Genomic DNA, 8,799 nt, shown 5'->3' on the forward strand with positions numbered 1-8,799 from the left:
CACGCAATTGTGTTATAGAGTGATGGAAAAACGATCAAACATGCAAACAACTGTATTAAACCGAGTGGTGGTAATGACATCCAGCTAATAAAGGATCCTAAGTCATCATTACAGATGTTCAATGTTATTAATTGATGTCCTCCCTCTATCCCTCGGTCTCTTCTTTATATAAAGTGAGACGATATTTCACCCACCCCATGGCCGTTTCCTTCCTTCCTCCGTTGTAACACCTGCCATAACACGATTACTATATTCTATTCACAGCTCCTCCACACATGCTGAATAATTCTGCTTTTGAACTGCTAGCACTTATAACATTAAAACAAAAATCTGCTTCAGTCCTACAGATGGCACAACACTGTAATTGGACAAGATCAGATATCCCATTAATTTAAAAAATAAAAATAAGTCAAATACATCAATATTTTTTATTTGCTTTGAAGTTTTCTAAATAAGTCATTCATTTATCGCTTAGATTGTAAACTCACTGGGGCAGGGATTTCCTTTCCTATTGTCTGACTTTGTTGTGCTTATTGTATTATAATTCCCCGCACTGTATTGTCTTTGTAAAGCGCTGAGTACACTGTGGGCGCTATATAAATAAAAATGTATATATATATATATATATATATATATAAATATATATATATATATATATATATATATAAGTACATTTGTTTAAAAATCTACATGAATCTGAAGAGTGCTTTCATAACTTTAGTTGGCGTAGTTAACACTTAAATCATTGTAAAATAATTAATCTCATGTACTTGCCAGTGTTCTCGACACTGTACATAGCAGTATCCAGGCACAGTATATCCATGTTGCAAAGTGTATCCAATTTAATTTGCAGAGCCTGCAACATTGGCATATGAAAGAGATACGCCCAATTTGACAAAATAGCTGACATGAGTTAGTTAACCCTGTCTCCCACTTCAAAGGCCAACATCCTAATCGTACCAGGAAACAGAGCAGAGTTGCCTTAAGCATTTTAACATGTTTTAACTACAAGTGTTCAGCAAATACTTGGGATATAAATGAAAACCTTAACTACCCAATCACGGTCATAAAACAGTATTCAGCTTGAATTACAGGGCAACAAAATCAAAAAATATCAGAACATCTGCCTAACTTTATCTCACATCCTAAAATGTAATACCGAGTTTTCCATGGGGGGGACTCGGTGGGAAAAGTAAGAATGAACAAAGTGCATAACGTGTTTAAGAAGTGTAATAATCTGGCTTTCTTAATTAAAGTGACTGTAGTCTTCATACATAAAACAGAATCGCTGCACAGTGAATAATGTATTTCACATAAATTTTAACAAAATCAATCATGGTACTTTTTTTTTATTCCCTGCTACAATTTTAAGAGACGCTGATCACGAAGCACATGGGTTGTGTTGGTGAGACACACCAAGAGTTACCAGTACACGTATTCACTGTAATTTGGTCCACCGTCCAGCACATGAACGCAATGTTTCACTTGTAACCTGCCTAGTACAGCAATGTAGGAACACAGCACTCACAGAAATAGCTACAGCTCAGTACCTAATACTCGCCTCTGAAGCCCTCACAATGCAGTGTTTTAAAGTTGCAATAAAGTCGTAGTAATTTAAGATTATTGCAAGAGAGCAAAGGGCAGTGAAGCTCTTTAGAACGCTCATCTCAACACTTTAAACTGTTCTGTACAGGGGTGAAATGAGTTTCTTTAATGCAAGTACTTAAAGTAACTAAATCATCAACACAATCTATGCTGTGTTCTGACAGGCACTAATATATTTCAACTACATTTATGTAAAAGTACAAAGTATTTGTATAGATGGTTGTACTATCGCACCTTAAAAATACAATTGGCATATCTGATGGGAAGAAAGATTAAAAAGGTATCCGTATATATATATATATATATATATATATATATATATATATATATATATACACACACACACATATATACACATCATCTTGTATTAGCAAGTGAAACATATAAAAAGGAATTCAACAAATAGCGTTTTGTCACTAACCCCTGTTATAATTTAAACAAAATATGCAACTGTTTTACAATGTTAAGACAATTCAAGAATTCTTTAAAACACTATAAAATAACATCTAGATATATGTACTATTGCATGGAGTAATGCAACTTAATTTTAGAACCTTAAAATGGCCAACTTTGTAAAGATTTCAAGCAAAACGTTAAAACTAAACAAATGCACTATCATAAGTACTGTTAACACTGACTGCATAGCATTTCATGGTATATACAAGAGTTGTATTTCAAATTGATATCATTACAGACTTTATATAGAGCATGGCTCTTCTGTAGGTTATTACGAAAAAGAAAAAAAGGTTTGCAGTGTTAGCTTTGCTAATTTAAAAAAAAAAGGTTGCATGGCAGACTTTAAATATTTCATTATCATTTATCCATAGGTCCCTGATAAATACACACTCAATCCTCAAGTGTGCGGAATTTTTTGTTTAAGAAATCAAAGACGATAATTGTGGCGCCCCAAGCATACAGATAGCAGGTTCAAGAAGAAACGGAAGAGTTGCTGACAGAAAAAGAGGGAAGCTACTCAAACTGACAATTTCACAAAATAAGTACACATTCAAGGAAAACATTTTAAGATACAATAGCTTTAAATGACCTGTACAAGCCTCGTTGCACAGAATATAAATAGGTAACAAGATGTAACTGAGATTATTTGTGAATAATATGACAGTGATGTTAAGTCACCTAAACGTGTATAAGAACAGATCTGTATTGAGCCAGAATTGAAAAATGGTAAAGATGTAACTAATGCCTTCTGTTATTTTATGTGCTGCTCTTATCAGCACTGTTTGTACTTTATTTTCCCTGTACTGAAATATTGCAAAGCTCTGTGTACACTGTTGGTGCTATATAAATATATATTATACACATTTATACACACACATACACAATGGTCCCGTTAGTTTCTAAGGAACAGCACAAAGATATCAACCTTTAACTTCTGCAAAAAAATAAATAAATAAGCAAAATTGTGCCTGTACCAAACACTCTATAACTAGGTAACAGTGAAAAGAAATATCAACTAAGATGCAGAATGTACCAGAGTTAAGCAGCACTTTAGAACTCATGTTACATTTTTGCATTATTAAAATATATCAAGCTACTGTACAAATTAGAATGTAAGATATTGCCCAGCAAGCATATACGCCCCACGTGGATTCTTTAATTTCTGGGGTTATATAATTTTGGGATGGCTTGAAAGCTTTGATTTTCTTACGCAGTTGTCTGAGCAGCTGACATTCGTGTTTAATAAGGCTATAAACGGGTGCACAGATCCCTGCACAACAAAGAAAAGCGTTTGTTATAGCCCATTTCTGCAGACAAACTTATAGTCTTGCTGCTTGGTGGGATATTGCAGAACCCAGTCAGCCTGCTCTTGACAACAGCTCAGCAGCCCTGTTTGATCTCCACTGCCTTCCTTAATCCAGGTTGTCAAGGTTCAATTGTTGGAGGCTGTTTACTTTACTCTTCTACCCCCCCTCCCCCCCCCCCCCCCCCCCTCCAAAAAAAAGAGAGCTTTTTCTCTCTCTCAGACAATGACTAATCCAGAAACTAGAGAAAGAAAAGAGAAAGCTACCAATTCAACATATTAAAGCTAGAAGACTTTACTTATTTAGTGTGCATCCCACACATTTTCTATGGAGGGTTTAAATAAATAAATAAATAAATATATATTTAAATATATAAAAATGTATGCTATATATATATGGAAATTTCTCAGATTAAATTAAAATCTACACTAATAATAATAATAATAATGATGATGATGATGATGATGATGTAGGGAATGTATTATTTGTCATCATAACTCTGTGCCCAGGGCATACTTGAAAATAAGAGGTAACTCTCAATGTATTACTTCCTGGTAAAACATTTTATAAATAAATGAATTTAAAAAAATGTATACAACTTTCTTAATGGGTTTTTTTAGGGGGGGGGCGGGGAAAACAGATTATACACACCTTGTTGAAGTTCAGTTGACTCAAATGCAAAAATAAAACATTGAATTATAATTTTCTTCCATCATTTAATACAGGACAAATGAGTTTATTCCAAGCCTGAAAAAAAAGCAAACACTGGATCACTCACATTTTACTATGATCCTGAAGACTGAAAAGTTCATTAAACATGTTGCAGGGAACATAGCCCTTTCTTCTACCTATTGACTAGTACAGTATATCTGTATTAATTTAGGCATTTTCATTTTCACTTTGACACACAACAGAACTGCAAGCCCAAAAAGAAACCTCCATAAGTAGTTTGGCAACAAAACTGAAAATATTAAATGCCAAGCTAAGCTAGTTTACATTTTCATTTCTTTAGATACGATTCTATAGTCTCGCTGCAGTTTGTATGTCTAGGATGTTCATGTAGTATAAATAATTACATTATATATATTGTACCTCTACAATACATAGCGTACACACACACACACACACACACACACACACACACACACACACTGTATCTTGTGTGTCCTTTTCAGATTCAGATCAAAAGATCAACATGTCAGATGGTTCAAAGCTAAAGCATTACTAATTTATAATCATCTTACAGATGGTATTTGCAACAAAAAAAAATTACTTGGAAATTATTATAGCAGTAATTACAGGGAGAGGGAGGCTGTCAACTTACACTGGCATTTCATATGAAGAAAATCAAATCAAATCTGGAGTCAAATGTATTTATTAAAATTAGTATTATTATTAAATTGAGCTATCTTAGGCAATTCTTTCCCTACTTACATTTTTTTCATTTTCTTTCCACAATGTATTGCCACCCCCCCCCCCCCCCCCTTACCTGATCCCACCTTAACCTGCAAGAACACTCCATGATATAGTGTCAAATAAAATGCAGGAGCATTGAAGAGTATTTATTTGTCAATGAACACAGCATGCACAAAGTGCAAATACACGGGTTTGCTGAAGCAGTTTGTACCAAAAGGGACAAAGAAAGCAGGATTGGCATCAGCATGTGGAAGTAATATTTCAAAATCAACAGTAATAATAATAATACTACTAATAATAATGCAGATCAAGTAATAATAACTTGATTTTTTTTTCTGGGGCACAGACCTGGGTTATTTAAATTAAAGAGTCAGATGATGTTGGAAAAGTTTCCCCCAAGTAGGAAAAGTGATTGTTACTGCAGTGGTATACAGAGGTGGGTATCTTTACCCTGACTGCAAGTCATTTGAAGTAATTCCACATAAGAATGGGGGGCAGATGTTAGGAAGGGGAGCTGCATTTTATTGTCTGATGCTGACTAGTATTCAATACCCCAGGATAACTGCTGCCCACATGAAACATCACCCCTCCAGCCAAATCCCTGCCATCCTCAGAGGGATACCCGTGTGTGTGCAGCATCTCTTACTCCCGGGGTGACCCCCGTTATCTTCAGGATCCCCCCACACTCCAGCTCTGAGATTGTGGGTACTCTCCTGTTCTTCCCAGCGCTGTCTTTAGTTACAGCAATAATTACGGAGTACTTGGGGGTATATACAAGTACTAGGCGAGAAGCCTTACCAGCGAGAAGCAAGGATTTGCCCCTGAGCTGGAATAGGGTATCCCAAGTACTGAGGGGGCAGCAGGATAGAGTATCCTGGGTACCGGGAGAAGGGGGCAAATGGGTGGAGAGTATCCCGGGTATTGAGGGGGAACCTTGATATAAAGTATCCCGCGTACCGAGGAGGGGAGAGCTGGATATAAAGTATCCCGAGTACTGAGGGGGAACCTTGATATAAAGTATCCCGAGTACCGAGGGGTGAGCTGGATATAAAGTATCCCGGGTACTGAGGTGTGAGCTGGATATAACGTATCCCGAGTACTGAGGGGGAACCTTGATATAAAGTATCCCGAGTACCGAGGGGTGAGCTGGATATAAAGTATCCCGGTTACTGAGGGGGGGGTGGACATAAAAGTATCCCGAGTACTGAGGGGAGAGCTGGATATAAAGTATCCCGAGTACTGAGGGGGCACCTTGATATAAAGTATCCCGAGTACTGGGGGGGGGGGGGTGGATATAAAGTATCCCGAGTACTGAGGGGAGAGCTGGATATAAAGTATCCCGAGTACTGAGGGGAAAGCTGGATATAAAGTACCCCGGGCACTGAGGGGGCAGAGTATTCTGGGTACCGGGAGAAGGGAGCAGCTGGGCGCAGAGTACCCCGGGTACCGGGATGGGGGGGGGGGGGAGCTGGATATGTGCAAGTAACTGAGGGGTAGATAGTTGCAGAGTACTTCAGTACCACATACCCCATCAGGGCATTAAGGAGCATGGCTGGCACCCCCTGCACTGAGCTGGAAGTAGGTGGCAGAGGGCGGGGTAACCCTCAAACTCCCTGACAAATAATACTAAGTAACAGCAGCAATAACACTGGGTAACAGCAGCAATAACTCTGGGTAACAGCAGCAATAACTCTGGGTAACAGCAGCATTAACACTGGGTAACAGCAATAAAAACACTGGGTAACAGCAGTAACAGCCTCTCCCGCACGTGGGGGAAAGTTGCAGAAGAAAGTGCAGGAAACGCAACAAACACCCAACCAGAGAAGCGGATTCAAAGTGCAACCCCACTGCCACTCACCCCACTGACACTCAGCCCGGGACCTCACTCACACTCACCCCGGACCCCACTCACACCGCAGGACCCCACTAACCCCGGGGACCACACTCACCCGGGACCCCACTCACACTCACCCCGCAAGACCCCACTCACACTCACCCCGCAGGACCCCACTCAACCCGGAACCCCAGTCACTTTCACCCCCCCGGGACCCCACTCACACTCACCCCCGGGGACCCCACTCAACCCGCGGGACCCCCCCACTCACCCCCGCGGGACCCCCCACTCACCCGCTGCAGAGAGCTCTCCCGGCGCCGGACACCTTGCACTTGTGTGTGTGTGTGAGTGTTAAACACACGCGATCCAGGCAGCAAAGTAACAGCGTGTAACACAATAAATAACAATATATTACTCCGCTAGGGGGGGGGGGGGGGGGACTATCTCCCCGTGCGCAATCCTTTGCGCAATCCTGTGCGCAATGCCGTGCGCTCTGCAGCCAAAAAGATGAGACGCGCCGCCCTGTGCGCTCCCCGCAGCCCCTGCGCCCCCTCCTCTCCTCCTCCTCCGCCTCCCCCTGCTGCACTATTTTCTGTCTTCCCCACACTTTGGGAAAGCGGCGGATTCACATGTTGTTGTTTTGGAGCTGTTGTGTGTCCCCCTGACGTCACATCCACCTGCTGGGTAAACAAGGAGCAGTGCAAAGCAGAAGGACAAGTGGGGTGTATATATATATATGTATATGTACTGTATATACTGTATGTATCTTACATATATGTATATATAAGGGAAGGAGGAGGAGGAGAGGGAGGAGGGAAGGAGGGAGGGAGGGAAGCAGGGAAGCTGGCTTGGGAAGGACAAGGGAGTGGGATAGGCTGGCACTGTGTGCTTGTTGCTACTATGTTGCAGTTATCCTATGTGGGATCTGGGCATTAAATGCACATGATTAATACAGTATTATTGCTAATAATATTATGCCTGCATGTGGCTGTGGAAGTTCACATTTGCTATACACTTTGCCGGCATGTAACATGTTTCTGTCTCCTGTTATTTTTTTGTTACTTTTTATTTTGCATTTTCAAGACAGATTCACAAGATATTTGACAAGTATCTCATAACGCATTTTACAGAACAAAATGGGGGTTGGATAGTATTGGGGAAGGAAAAAAGGGTGTGGGAAGGGGGGGGGGAGACGCGGATTTTAAGACAAATACAAAACATATAGCGCTACTATTAACATTCATATATATTCCTTCAGCATCAGGACTCCGGTAGATCCAAACCTCACCTAGAATCTTATTTGCTTGTTAAAGTGTGTAAACCTATTTTTTTATTTGATCTGTTGGGGCAAGTTTATTTGGTGGATGGCAGCGCAGTAATACCCCCACCTTTCTGTCGTCGCCGTCCCCTGCTGTGAATGTCGTTGGGATGTAGCGTGACGAATTGAGGTCACACTTATTCTGTATAATGTATCATTTTATTTATATATATATATATATACAGTGTTCGACAAACCTATACATTTGCTCGCTGCGGGCGAGTGGATTTAACATCGTGGCGAGCGCCTATTGGCCCAAGCAGCACACGTTTGGTACTAGGTGGCGAGTAGATTTTTTTGTGTGGCGAGTAGATTTTTTGGTGATTTGTCGACCACTATATATATATATATATATATATATATATATATATATATATATATATATATATATATGTATATATATATATATATATATGTACACAGCGCTTTACAAAATTATAATACACGGTAAATCAATTGCAAACCGTGGGGATATGTGCAACAGGTAACTGACAGCATAAGTCAAAGGGAGACTCTTCCCCGAAGAGCTTACAATCTAAGTGGAAGTATAAAGGGTTTATTTAGATGCTGAAACCCCACACTTTTCCCCCCATTTGGGTCTTGGGCAGCTGTATAACCAGGGATATGGGAAGAAGGGGGATCAGTGGTGGAGTGAAAACTGGGACAGGAACATTTTCCCCTTCTCATTCACTCTCACCCCCCCCCCCCCCCTTCAACTCACCAATCAAATGAGAGCAGAGTTCGGGAGGTGAAAGTTCACCCGAAGGACAAACCCCCCTGTATCCTGGAGAGAGCAGAGAGGGAGGGGCAGCTGAAACCCAGGGGAATCCCCCTGCTTAGCCCCTTGGCTAGTACAGGGACACCCC

The 8,799-nt window shown here is 40.5% G+C and overlaps 1 protein-coding gene across 9 annotated transcripts in view; it reads right to left on the reverse strand.

Annotated features, from left to right (window-relative positions):
• FOXP1 (forkhead box P1) overlaps positions 1 to 7,125 on the reverse strand; it is a 501,565-nt gene extending 494,440 nt beyond the window's left edge. For 4 of the 9 annotated variants that reach the window (XM_075574311.1, XM_075574307.1, XM_075574309.1 and 1 more), the window contains exons 1-2: positions 6,909 to 7,124; positions 4,017 to 4,112 (exon numbers count right to left, since the gene is read on the reverse strand). The gene's annotated coding sequence lies outside the window, so the exon portion shown is untranslated. Of the gene's footprint in view, positions 1 to 4,016; positions 4,113 to 6,908 lie in introns of all 9 variants that reach the window. The other 5 variants (XM_075574324.1, XM_075574315.1, XM_075574323.1 and 2 more) reach the window with 4 other exon arrangements.
• Between the last annotated feature and the right edge of the window lie 1,674 nt (positions 7,126 to 8,799).

This window comes from Ascaphus truei, chromosome 17 (assembly GCF_040206685.1).
Source record: "Ascaphus truei isolate aAscTru1 chromosome 17, aAscTru1.hap1, whole genome shotgun sequence".
NCBI classification, from domain to species: domain Eukaryota; kingdom Metazoa; phylum Chordata; class Amphibia; order Anura; family Ascaphidae; genus Ascaphus; species Ascaphus truei.